Raw genomic sequence first — 14,355 nt, 5'->3', positions numbered from 1 at the left:
GACAGTGGTTTTTAATTTAATAAGGTTGTCATGGTGGGTATCAATTTGTCTAGTGGCAGTAATTAGTGGTCAGTTAGTAGGGAAATAGGAAGCTAAGATGTTTCACAATTAGTTGAAGATAACATTGTTAAATAATGGCACTTAAATCTTTTCTAGCTGAAATGCATAAGAGTTTGTAGAGAGACTTGGTGTTTATAATGTACATGTATCTTATGAATCATGCTCTAATGAAGACCATAATTGTTAATAATATGTATAGTAACATAATGCTTATGTTCACATGCAGATTCTTATGCTGTGTATGGTATGGACTGGTCTCTGGGTTTGGGATTTTTTTTTCAAAAAATTTGTGCTAGGTGAGGTCAAGTTATACCGGAAATAATTTTGAAATATTGTGTGTCAGTGGGAATTCCATTTTACAAAAGGTGTATTTTTTGTTTTTTTACATGAATGTGTAATAAGTTATTATTTACATGTGCATGTATTTATTGATTTAACATCCATCATTTTCATTTACATTCTATTGGTGATAAGCACCAATAGAATGTATCTATTTATAGGTAGTTTAGACCATATATTTAGTTTGAATTAAACATTTAAACATATCAAAATACAAACAGACTGTATATATGTACCCTGAAAACATAAGTTTGCCAAAAAGATAATGTAAAATGGCTTATATTAAGCTTAATTGCTAGCATAAATATATTGCTTACACATGTATCTTGGTCTTGTTTGTACATGTAAATCAAAACTTACACACAAGTTAAAACCAATGATGATTGTTTAATTTATGCAAATTAATTGTGTTTTATGTTAGCTACATTACGAGGTATGTATTTAGATAGGCCAACCATGTTTTCTTAATGTATTAAAATTTGGAGAGAACTCCATTTTATTTAATAATATTTGATAACATAGCCAAAAGTTTCTGCATCTATTCTTTTAAATCAGTATTGTCAAAAGCCAGCCAAAAGCATTTGATATTGACTTTGTAATGTAAATTTGTTATATTTACAATGCAATGTTGCACGAAGGCTAATTGGCCAAAGAGCATTACTTCTATGTGAATTTCCATTTTTTGCCAGGCAAGAGCCTTACCAATACCTTCTAATGTTATGTTTTAAGGAGGCATAACAATTTTTAAACTTGTACAAACCTGATGTGTTAACCGTATATCAAATGAAAAAAACAGCACATGCAGTAACAGCTGCACCTTTCATGTTCATTAGTATTAACCATTTACAGAAAGAATAGTCACTTCACAGTGTTGTTTTTGTTATATTTGTTAATTTTATCAGGACCATCGCTGGTACAAAATATAGACATCAAGGATTGTTTTCTGCATTCTCTATTGGACTCCGTATGTTTGATATCACAACAGCGAATATTCTGTTTCTGTCAATATAATGGTGAAACGTACTTGCATATAAAATATATTTACTGACCCGTAACTTCTTTTTAAGTAGGATTACTGTTATTTTTCAAAGACCAACAATAACCATTTCTACTGGGGTGTTGTAAAACATTCATTCATTCAGTAACCAATTGTGGTTGTCTGCACATAACATGCAGCAGAATAAACATTTTTTTTTTTTTGCCTTTTTGGTGCACTGGTGAAACTATAAACCAAGTTTCACTGACCTAGGTTATGAAACTTTAATGTTAAACTTTTAATGAAAAAGTTCACGACATCAGAAAAGTAATACATGTACGTATATTTCACCTTCATAAAGGCGAGACAATAACATTTATTGTTTTTTCTTTCAGTTGTTACGCTTAAATGTCACACCAGAGATATCTTGGTTGGACTTTTCGAAATCAAATTTTTAATGTAGTTAGTGTATTTGTTTATGTTATATTACGATCTTCTGTGTGTTGTGCGAATATGTAATGTTTTCTACTTTGTTGAAATACGTTCTTGCAGCATTTACTTTTTGTTATGTGACTATACATTGTGAATGGAATATATTGGTAGTAATTCGTGCATGTGATCATTAATCAGTTGTTATTTTATCGCAACCGAGAGGAGATGAATGAAAAATGTGTGTGGAATGAAGGATGTACATGTGTAAACAGTAAATGTTTAAATGTGTGTAAATGTTATAAATATTACAAGATAAAATGGCTTCAGTGCTTTTATTTAGCAATTTTTGCTTATTTGTATATACGGATGCATTCAAAAGCATGCATTGGGGGAAAACAATCTAGTTGTTTGAATATTAATAAAAAATAATCGTAAAAGTTTAAAGTAGTTTGTCGTTCCAATTGCTTACATGTTGCATGCTGTAGCTTGAAGGTAGTGTTTGCCCAAGGTGTGATGGATAAGGAGATCGATTGCCACCAGTGAACTGGGTTTGCCCAAGGTGTGATGGATAAGGAGATCGATTGCCACCAGTGAACTGGGTTTGCCCGAGGTGTGATGGATAAGGAGATCGATTGCCACCAGTGAACTGGGTTTGCCTGAGGTGTGTTACTGGCATAACATATCTTTAAGCTGCTGTTTTTCTGTAGGTTAACCTGTGTTGGCTGTAGGTATCCTTTTTCATTTATTTTTGTACTCAATACCATGTAGCAGTAATTTAAAGGTTTTGTAAAACTGATACATGTTTGAGATGGAAATAGTTTGGTTAATGTGTGCTGTATTTGCTGCTTTTTGACCAGTATTATTTTCTGCATACTTATTCAGTCCATGGCAAGACTTGCAACTTCCAGTGGTTCAGATTATCAGTTTATTTATTATCCAAGTCATACCCTCAATCTAAATTCATGGGCAATTTTTGGGGTACATTGGATTTAGAACACTTGTTATCTCAAAGTTGATTCAGATCTGAATATTATTTAAAATGTGTTGCCCCCCTCTCCCTCTCCCCCAGAAGAGTATAGTTAGAAACCATAGCCGACCCTAAAGCCCAATTTCTGAAATTTTGTTTTCACGAGTGTTAGGATATATGGGGTTAATTGTTAGAATATATATGTTTAAAGGGGTAAATTAAAGGGACATTCCCGAGTTTGGTGCAGTTTTTAAAGGGAATTTTTAACGATTGTAATTGCATATCAAATGTATTTTTCCTGCATAATATATTAGTGGCTGTATATTAAACCTGTTTCTGATCGTTCTAATATTTATACTAAGTTACATTTCATTTTTATTTCGTAAAAACATTTTTTTCACTTTTGTTTTTACAAATATTAAGACGACCAGAAACATATTTAATATACACTGATATTGTAAACAAGAAATATATTTAATATGTAAGTTTAATCGTAGAAATATTTTATTGGTCGGAAACATCTTACAATGCAGCAAACTCAGGAATGTCCCTTTAAGCCATATAAAATAGTTTTTACTTGGGAGGGGAGATGCTGGTCCAGCTTTGTGTAATTAACAAGCCTAAGTGTCTGTCTAAAAGAGAGTGTTTATGTTTAATTGTTGGCACCAGGAAGGAAGGGCTGACCTGGTCAGAACACCTTAATTTGCATACTGTTTTCTCTGCTTGTTTTATATATTGCTGTAGTTAGAAATAAAATCAGTTTTTCACTTGGTCTCTTTGGTTGTCAGATGGGTAGTGATCTTAGAACTTAATGAGTATGCTCATAATTGAACCACTGACAAGAAATTGGGCCTTGGGTCTTTAAAGCTCAAGATTTAACTTTTTTAACTCTATTCAAAACCAACACAAATCTAAACAGTTAGTCTACATTAAACAGTTTTATAATCTTAGGTCACAGTGTCTACACATTGTTTATTAACAGTCAACCTTTGTGAACAACTAAAATCCCACCAATTCTAAAAAAAAAATTCATAGAGTTTTGCCTTTTTAACCTTTTCCAACATTATAAAATATAGTCATCACTTTGACTTTGGTATCTGGAAGTATATCTGGGCCCCATCTTGTTTTTCCGAGTCTCATCTCAAGAAAATAAATCTGTTGACCAGACTTTGCTAGAAAAGGAGTGACCATTCCCACTCCCCTCCATACTTGCCTAGGTTTTAGGAGAGCAGCAAATTGATCACCTTGCAATAACATTTTTAATACATTTTATTTGAAACTTCATGTGATTACTCGTGTAGCTTCATTTCGTGAAAGTGATCTTCAGCTCACCTTGCTTTTGCTCATGGTGAAGACTGTTCAGCCTCTATAAAACTCATTGAACCAAATATTGATTGTCTATGTTAGAACTCTTAATTCAAACAAAAAGTTATTTTGTTTTGATGTAGTTATTACATAGAAAACACCACCTTAATAAATTGCATATGGACTTTAGTTGCCAGATGAAGATTAACAATGCTATGTTTTTGTTTCCAAAGGGTCAACTTGTATTTAAGGTTCTTTCTCTGTCAGTGCTGGCACACTTATTTATGCCAAACAATGAACCCAATGTGTTTTGGAATGTATGTAACAAATAGAACTACACTAGTCACAATTTAAGAGCCAGTATCAAATATTACTTCACTTTTTCAAATTAAAAAAATAATAAATTAGGGGCAGTGATAGGTCCCATATATTTATGTTGCAGGTTTTAAAAAAACATTTCAGATTACATGTACATGAGCCTTTTACTCACAGCTTGTTTGGTTGCCGGTAGAAAGTGTATGGCAAATGCATAAAACATCCGATTGTTTGACTTTCTAAAACTTTCATTTACTGACTGTCATGGGGGTTCTAAACGCCGTTACCGGCAACTGCTCCCACCATTTAGTTCCCCGGTAACAGAATCAGAAGCCCACAATGGATGTAACAGTATTTCTCCAAATATCCCAGCCTATATATATAGATCTCCCTGTATCGGGTAGTTTTCTACCCGAATGACTTGGCTCTAGGGGTATTCAGGGAACAGGATCGTATATATATTTATATTTACTATTAACCAACGTTAAATTCACTAGAAAGGCAACAACACAAGTTTAGTTCCAAATATGTATTATATAATACCAGGCAAGTGTTACAGCACTTACATGGCCTGTTAAAAGCAGTGTCACACCACCTCTAGGCTGAGCACCACACGTAAACTTAATCACTTGACAAGTAGGGATGTCTTTCAAATATTATGGTTAGGGTGTCCATGCGCTTCACCCATGTGTCTGTCGCAAGAACCACGTTGTCGAGATACAGACTGACATTTGGCAAGTCTGCTAGTAGAGTGTTCATCGCCAGAACCTGTTTGGCTTTTTTAGTTAATGGAATGGCATAATAGCCTTTTAATAGGTCCAACTTGGTGATGAACTTGGCATGTCCGACACCGTCGATACAATTGTCCAGTCTTGGTAATGGATATGCATCAGCTTTGATCAGCTGATTCACACGCCGCAGATCCGCACACACTCGAAAACTGTTATCTTCCTTGGGCATGAGGATAACGGGTGACGCCTACTGACTACTGGAATGTTCAATGATGTTGTTCTTCAACATGTAATCAATTTCTGATTTTAAAACTGCACGCTTGTCAGGATTGAGTCAATAGGCATGCTGACGAATGGGTGGCGTCCTTGGATCCAGGCTGACCTCATGTATCACAGCATTGGTCACTGTAGGAAGGTCTTGATAGATTGACAGGTTCTTCTTTATTAAGGTTGTGAGTTCCCCTTGCTGCAACCTGTCCAGGTGGCGTAGATAGTGGCTCAAGTTAGCTAGTATTTCGCCGTTTCGTAACTTGAGATTGACTGTCGTATCTTCGTCACAGGGTATCGAGTGGCTCTCGACGTGAACAGGTAACGCTGGCATTATTGGCAGTCTGCTTATGTAACCTTTCAGTAAATTGATGTGGCAATACCTAGTTTTCCTATCTCTGTCTGGAGTATTTATTACATACCCAGTGTCACTAACCCGTTTATGCACAATGTATGGACCGAAGTACCTGTTCTGCAAAGACCCGTTTAATGGGAAGATACAGCAGCACCATATCCCCAGGATTAAACTGATGACTTTTAGCCTTTTTGTCAAACTGTAGTTTAATTTTACTTTGAGAATAGTTGAGATGTTTTTTCGCTAGTTCAGTGGCCTGCCACAACCTATCTCTAACCTTACCTACGTAATTCAGTAGGTTCTCTGAACTAGAGTCTTCTAACCAACTATCTTTGACAAGTTTTAGTGGCCTTTGGCCGAATGGCCATATACTAACTCAAACGGTGTGAATCCCAAAGATTCTTGTTTAGCATCACATGCTGCAAACAACACAAATGGGATTGACTGATCCCAATCGGTATCATTATGCAAACAATGGCATCGAATCATGCTTTTCATGCTCTGGTGGAAACATTCAATTGCCCCCTGGCTCTCCGGGTGAAAGGCAGCTGAACGAATCCGACGAATATCTAGTATGGCCAATACCTGCTGGATTAATTTGCTCAAAGTTAGTACCACGTTCGCTTTGAATTTCAGCCAGTAAACCTGTGTACATGAAATATTTTAGCAGTGCGCTAGCTATAACGGGTGCAGTAACTTTTCTTAGCGGTATCGCCTCTGGGAAACGCGTCGTTAGACACATAATCGTTAACAAGAATTGGTTGCCTGTCCGGGTTTTCGGTAACAGCCCAACTACATCTATTAACGCCTTTGAAAAGGCCTCCCCTACTATGGGAACCCTTTGTAGCGGGTAGGGCGGAATCCCCTGATTCGGTTTCCTGACACACATGACATGACATACAGTGCTTACTGACATCTGCAAACATTCCCTTCCAATAAAACTCAGACGCAAGCTTACCATAAGTTTTATTTCTTCCTAAATGACCCGCAAATACATTCTCATGAGCTAACAATAACAACGCAGCACGATACCGAGTTGCACAACTATCCTATGTTTGGTAACATACTCTTCACTATCAGGTGCTATTTTCTCATTACACTTATTCATTAACACCCCGTTATTACAATAACAACCTGACAACTGGACCTCAATCTCTTTATCTGTTAACACCTGAGTGCGAGCATCTAACAAGGTAGGGTCAGCCCACTGTTCCCTAATTAATTCCTGCCTATCCCATGGTAACGTACCCTCATCAAACATTACTGGCTCATTGGTCCCCTGGGAAGTATCCAAAGTTCTGGTCTCCGCTATCACCACAACTGATTTATTAGACCCCTCGTCTGCCAAGCTCTCATGTGCAACACGCGTCTCAGACAAATGAACCATCTGGGGTTCCTGAGTTTTCCTTTTAGCTGTCGTAGACCTAGTCATTACGCAAGCTGGATATGTAATCTGGTCACGCCCACATTTCTCTACTGGGCGTGGCTTATCATCGACTATCAGTTGATTACAGTTCGGTTGGCCACAATGACTGGCCAGATCATTTCCCAACAACACCGATATACCCTCGAATGGCAAAGTTTTGACTACACCCATAACCACTGGACCTGTTACAAACTTTGAACACAAGAACACCTTATGTAACCTGACAACAATACTCTCCCCTGTAACTGATGTTAGAAGCAAACTACGTCCTATATCAGACTTCTCAATATCAGCTAGACATTCCTCTGTTATGAGTGATTGACTATACTCAGTATCCCGATAAATTTATATCGACTTAGGGCAAACTTCTTGTTTTTCATCACAAATCATGCCAATTGAAATATATGGGTTAACCTTTCCTATCATGGTTCTATCCCACAACTTTGACTATCACTACTGGATCTGATCTCACTAGGCCGACTACCTTAGCATTGTCCCGTTTCCTTATAAAACAGTCAGCTAACACATGGTTATCCTTTTTACAATAGCGAGGGTGATACGTTTGCGCATGTGCAGATAACCCAGACTGCCTCTGACCCCCAGGTACCTGCCTAGTCTGACCACTGGACCAACCTATTGCACCTCTCTGATTATTATTTTCCGCGAAAATCCAGACTGGAATTTCCTTTGTTCTACCTGGCGACTGGAGTTTCCCTGCATTGACTGACCTTTGTGAATTAACATGTAATCATCTGCAGCGATCGCATCTTCTAGTTTACATATTCCCCTATCTTCTAAATGTATGCACTTGTTAACAGGTAACCCATTCTTAATGTCCTGTAAGATCAACAACTCCCGTAAGCCTGCATATGACTCCACTTGTTGCGAAGCTAACCATTTGTTAAACAATACCGCCTTTTTCGCAAAAAACTCTCCATAACATTGCCCCTCAGTTTTCTTTAATTCACTGTACTTCAACCAATAAGCTTCTGGTCGTAACTCATATATTCGTAGGACAGCCGCCTTAACCAAACCATAATCTCTAGCACTACGGTCACTCAATGAATTATATGCCTCACCAGCTTTTCCCTTAAATCTAGACATAGCTAACAATGCCCACTTGTGTTCCGGCCAATCTAATTCCTTGGCTATTCGTTCAAATAGCTGAAAAAATCTGTCTATCTGCCCCTCTTCAAAAATTGGCACTGACCGATATGCTTCTCCCATGTTAAAATTACCATTCCCATTTTCACTACTTCCTCGTGACATACGACCGACGTTGTCTTCTCACATTTTTAACTCATGTGCCCTCTCCAATGCACGTTCCTCTCTTTCTATCTATCTAATGCTCTTTGCTCTTTCTTATGTTCTAGCTCTAGTTTCTTAAAAGCCAATTGTTGGTTTAGAGTTAACTCAGTTAGCTCTACTACTGGAACAGGGTTACTCGTACCTCCCTCCATAACTGGACTGTCACAGAAAACCTCATCTATAATAAGTTCACGCATTTCGCCCAATGTTTTTACTGACGACATATCAATTTCCCTATCAGCCGCGATTTGAATTAATTCGTCTTGACGTGCATGTTTGATATGAACTACGGTGAGCAGTTCCAGCAAATTTTGATCCATGTTAAGATATTTTACAGGACTGTTTATATTTTTCTAGTGAACAACATTGGTAATATCTAGTGAATTTGCAAGACCCGTTTTATTTATACTTTGTCTCAGTTTCAAATCCCGGACGCAGCCCTCAAATAATCCTGTCACAGGGGTTCTAAACACCATTACCGATAACAGAATCAGAAGCCCGCAATGGATGTAACAGTATTTCTCCAAATATCCCAGCCTATATACAAATGTATATAGATCTCCCTGTATCAGGTAGTTTTCTATCCGAATGACTTGGCTCTAGGGGTATTCAAGGAACAGGATCGTATATATATTTATATTTACTATTAACCAACGTTAAATTCACTAGAAATCCCTTGCTACTAATGGAAAAATGTAGCGGATTTCCTCTCTTAAGACTATATATCAGAATTACCAATAGCCGATGATTACTAAATCAATGTGCTCTAGTGGTGTCTTTAAAAAAAAATAAACTAATGTTTTTAGTCGTAGATGAAGTCTGAATACAAACTAGAACAAGTTTTCAAAAGTTTATTATTTCAGGAATCAGAAATGCACACACGACATATATAAATATGTATATATTACAACTCGATCCTAATGTTCACTGTTGACGTACTTGTTTAAAAAAAACAATTCATGGCAGTTATAATATAAATTTTGCTAGTTGGGGACTTTTATAATTCAAAAGACCCTGACGTTTTGATGCTTAATTTTACTGGTGAAAAAGGTGACAGTATTTTATTGGTTACATAACTATACGACTACATTTGGTCTTAATAAGTAGTAATATCTAGCCAGCCTTGTGTTTGTGATTGTACTAATATATTTTTGGAATATGTTTATATTAACCAGCTTGGATTTCCATCTCCAAAAACAGCAGTTTGCATGTGTTATGAATGTGATACAGTATGTAAGAAGTTTAAAATAACACACATCAATTGCAATGTTGTTCATCTTGAATTGTAAGTCCATCCAACAACCACCCCCAAAAAAGATCTCTTGGTGTGCAGTTTGCACAGAAACACTTTTTTTTTTTTAGAAATTAAAAATATCTCTGCCAATCAAATACCATGATGGTCAACATGGGTAATAAATAAAAAAGAAAAAAAAGTAACATTTGAATGGGACATCAGGTTGAATATAGTTTACAATATTTATAAATAATTGACAATCTAGAGAAGTTGAAAATGATTAATGAATTATGATGTCAGATGCTTATGTCACCGACCCATGTTCATTGTCCATACCTTACAACTGGTCATAATGATCTTAAACAAGCATTCCGAGAGTACTGCTAAAGCAATACATGTCCCCCACTGGGCCCAACAAATTTTTGTATCTCTAAGTTCAGTCGATAACTGTGAAAAATGGGCAACTTAATCTGTAACTACATGATAAAGCTGTACACAAATTTCAGCTCAGTCTCTTGAGCAATTATGAAAAAAAAAGTCCTGCAAATTATGTAGGACAGACAGATGGAAGGAAATGTTTTATTTAACGACGCACTCAACATATTTTATTTACGGTTATATGGCGTCAGACATATGGTTAAGCACCACACAAATATTGAAAGAAGAAACCCTGTTGCCACTTCATGGGCTACTCTTTTCGATTAGCATCAAGGGATCTTTTATATGCATCATCCCACAGACAGGATAGCACCTATCACGGCCTTTGATATACCAGTCGTGGTGCACTGGTTGGAACGAGAAATAGCCTAATGGGCCCACCAACAGGGATCAATCCTAGACCTACCATGAATCAAGCGAGCACTTTACCAGTGGGCTACATCCCGCCCCTTCCAGACAGATGGAGACAAAAGCTTAGTTATCTCTAGTTGGACCAGTAGGGGACTAATGAAATTAAATTGAAAGTGGCTAACACTGATGGCATATTCACAATTCTTCACTATCACTGGGGACTGGAAAGTAACAAATGGAGTTACCATGAATGTACGACAGCTAAGACTTAATGGATCACAGCTTTACTTATGTTTTAGTAAGGTTGATCCAGGAGACTTAAAAATCCCAATTCAGCCATGTTTCCAGGATATGACAGTAGACTGCATTTAAGGGGTATTATTGAGATCTTTTTGGGGTGTTTTTAGGTTTTAATTAGGTGGATATTCTAAGCACTTTCTAAGCAATATGTATATAATCTGTAAAATGTAGCCAGTGTAACAGCTGATAAAATGTGTTGGTTGCTGGCTTTTTTTTAACCAGCCTTCTTTTCAACTTTAAAACAAACAGCATAAAATCCATTAACTGTTGGTTATAATCACTAACAAATAAATCTGAAATCTGAACTTAATTAAAAATTAAGTTTTAAAATAAGAGTGCATTTTAGTTTTAAAAAAACCTTGATACAATTAGATAAAACATATTTTTTATTAAAATGTATTTTGGTATGCAAAACAACAGTTACAAAAACTAACTTTTAATTAAAATGCATTGATAACAACTGAAAAAGAGAGAGATGGCTCCATTTATAACATACTTTTTCAATAAACTAACCTGTCTTTGACAAAAAAAATGTTACAAGTAATTACTGATGATGTATACTAAAAAAACTAAAACTTTTTTTTCCTTGCTTTAACTAAAAATATTTCTACATGTGCACTACAAGACATTTTTTAACAATCTGTATTAACTTGGAAAAACAAAGCCTTATAAATGGCCTTGCCTTTCTAATAAGGCACAAAATACTTAACGTTTCACCTAGTTAAACATAAGTATATAATATTGAAAGTAAAATGCAAAGGATATGCTATGTGAAATTGTCATTAGATGTTATTTTTCAAAGTAGATTAATAATGATTCAATTTAAGTTTAAAAATCATGCCATTAAAATTCACAACACAGCTAATTTGTATCGTTGCCATTGATTTTTTAACAAGTTGACCTTCAAAGAAACTGTAAAAGAGCAAGTTTACCTCCTGCATTAAGTTATAATATGGAACTGAAAGAAACTTTTTAAATCAGTTAATATTCATCACCTTTTAGACATCTGTAATGTCAAGTAACTGCAGTTTCAAACATCTTTAACTTCAATCTTAACTAAAATACAGACCTCATACTTTATGGGGAGTGGTAACTTGGTAAATGCTACAACTGAAGACAATATTTAACTGGACTAAACTGATATTATATTGATGTAGAACACATATATAGGAACATTTACAATGAGCCAATCAACGATAAAATGAACTGAGCTAAAAACGACCATACTTTGATGAATTGCAAACAGTATTTACAAGTATATACATGGTTATCTGAATGAAATCACTGCCTGTTCCCAATATACAACAAGAATTAGACTTCTGATCATTTTAGTATACATTATTTACAAAGGCAAAAGAAAGTCATTCAAAACCAACTCTTATATACAAACATGGTCAAATATATACAAACACACAACTTCGAAAGGGCTTATATAAACACTTCAAAGTTTTGGATATATTATTTTATTTAATTACGACCCATTCATCTTTTTTCTAACGACAATAACACTGTGTTTAGTATATACTATAGTATACAAACTAATTTAGGGAACACATTATCCCATATATTATAGTTACCATTTAACACATGGTTACATTGTGAAATAATGGTTTTCTTAAATAATTTCAGTTATACAACAATATTTTCCCAATGATGCCCTTTTTGTGATGTGTGTCTGTCATATTAATTACCAAAACCCATTCAAGTTGGGAATTCAGAACTAGCACCAATGAAACCCAATGAAGGATGGAATTAAAAACAAATAGTTAAAACACTGGTAAATTACGAAGAAGTAACATGTCTACAAATAGACAAGCAGTACACATCCTGAAAAGATGTTTGTTACACACGGTTTTAGCCTCAAAATATCTCTGACTTCTTAAGTAACTATAACCGATTTGAAAAGTGAAGAAAAAATATGCAGAAATACTTGATGCAATGTAAAAGATTATATATGTCTTAAGTACAAGTACTTTCCACTGAGGTAGCCGATTCAGTATCTTACACATCAAACATCTTATCATATGTAACAAAAGACAGTTTTTATAACATGATTGTAATAACAAATATAACCAAGAAGACGCAGAAATATAAAATTTACCTTCCATGTTACATATGAAAAAACAAAACAAAACAAAAAAGCAATTATCTCTAAACAGGGAATTAACATTCATGAGGTCACCTACATCTTGACAATGTAAGAACAAATTTGGTCATATGCCTTTCATATACAAGAATTGCAAGGAATTCATTATTTTTAACATCAGAAACTGGTTTAGTGTATTAACTAACATTGGTTGCAGTGAACAGCCTTGTCAGTCACAGATCCTACAAAATCTGAATTATGCCATTCCCATCAACCGTCTTCCATACACAAAATCAATGTTTCCTGTAGTTATTTTTTAATAACACTTGGATGGTTTACAATGTTTGAAAATGGACATGTACATTCCCATTCTCTCTGAGTTCTAAAATGAGTGGTCAATTATGCAATTATTTATCTAGGTGCATTTCATATACACAGGGTTTGAACTTAAGAATGGCACAGACGGCAATTGCCATCGTTAAAATATACATTGCCTACACAAAGAGCATACAGCTCCTCAACCTGGTGTACATTATCAGCCAGTATTTAACATTTTCACATCTGAAATATGTCTATATACAGCAAAATAACCTTTTAGTTATGTTTATTTGCTGAAAATGTCACTTTTAAAAATATTGCCATAGGCAGATTCAAATCTGCCATCGGTGATCTGTTTCACCCATGGCAGTTCTTTTAAGAATTGCCGTACAAGTCAAATTATTATGTTCGAGCCCTGATATAGCATGTTCTTTTTTTTCACATGATGCTTTCTGGTTAATTTAAGTCATCAACTGCACCCTCAGATAACAATCCTAAATACCTTTTATGCAAAAGTCCTTTTATTTCAACTGATCACAAGTTGTACAAAATCGGTTGATAACCTATCATTGTGCGATACCAGTGTGCAACTGCAGCAGTGTGTGAAGTTAATGGATCTAAGCTAGCTTGGTGTTTATTACACTATTTTGTTGTATTTACAAGATCAGCAGTATCCTCTATCTGGATAGAAATGACATAAAACAAAAATGACATAAAACAAAAATAACAAACCAAAGTTAGGAGACCGGTCACTGGATAAGAAAACAAACTGGATTGATCCAAGGGTTTATTCAGTTTAGTGTCCATACAGCATTTTGAGATAATTGTTTTCAAAATATCAGTCTGTGGAACTGACAAAAAAGTTTGTGATGTTTGTGCTTAAAATAAGCTGACTGACGGACAGGCTTGAAAAACGTAAGTTTGACTATCTAAGACTTAAGAGTATGTGAAAAACTATGCTAAATGCAGAAACTGAACACAAAATTTGATACTGTTTCTGCAACTGGTTAAGTAACATGCTTTGCTTTCTCACTTTCTCAAGACAAGATAAACATATTTAACAGTTTTTAAAACTTAAAATTCGTAAAATTTATGCAAAAATGTTACATCGTTGTATTTTTACCTATTTGTTCATCCTATTTCTAGA

The sequence above is a fragment of the Gigantopelta aegis genome, chromosome 9 (assembly GCF_016097555.1).
Source record: "Gigantopelta aegis isolate Gae_Host chromosome 9, Gae_host_genome, whole genome shotgun sequence".
Taxonomy (NCBI): domain Eukaryota; kingdom Metazoa; phylum Mollusca; class Gastropoda; order Neomphalida; family Peltospiridae; genus Gigantopelta; species Gigantopelta aegis.
The sequence above is the reverse complement of the archived record's forward strand: the minus strand, read 5'-3'. Positions refer to the sequence as shown.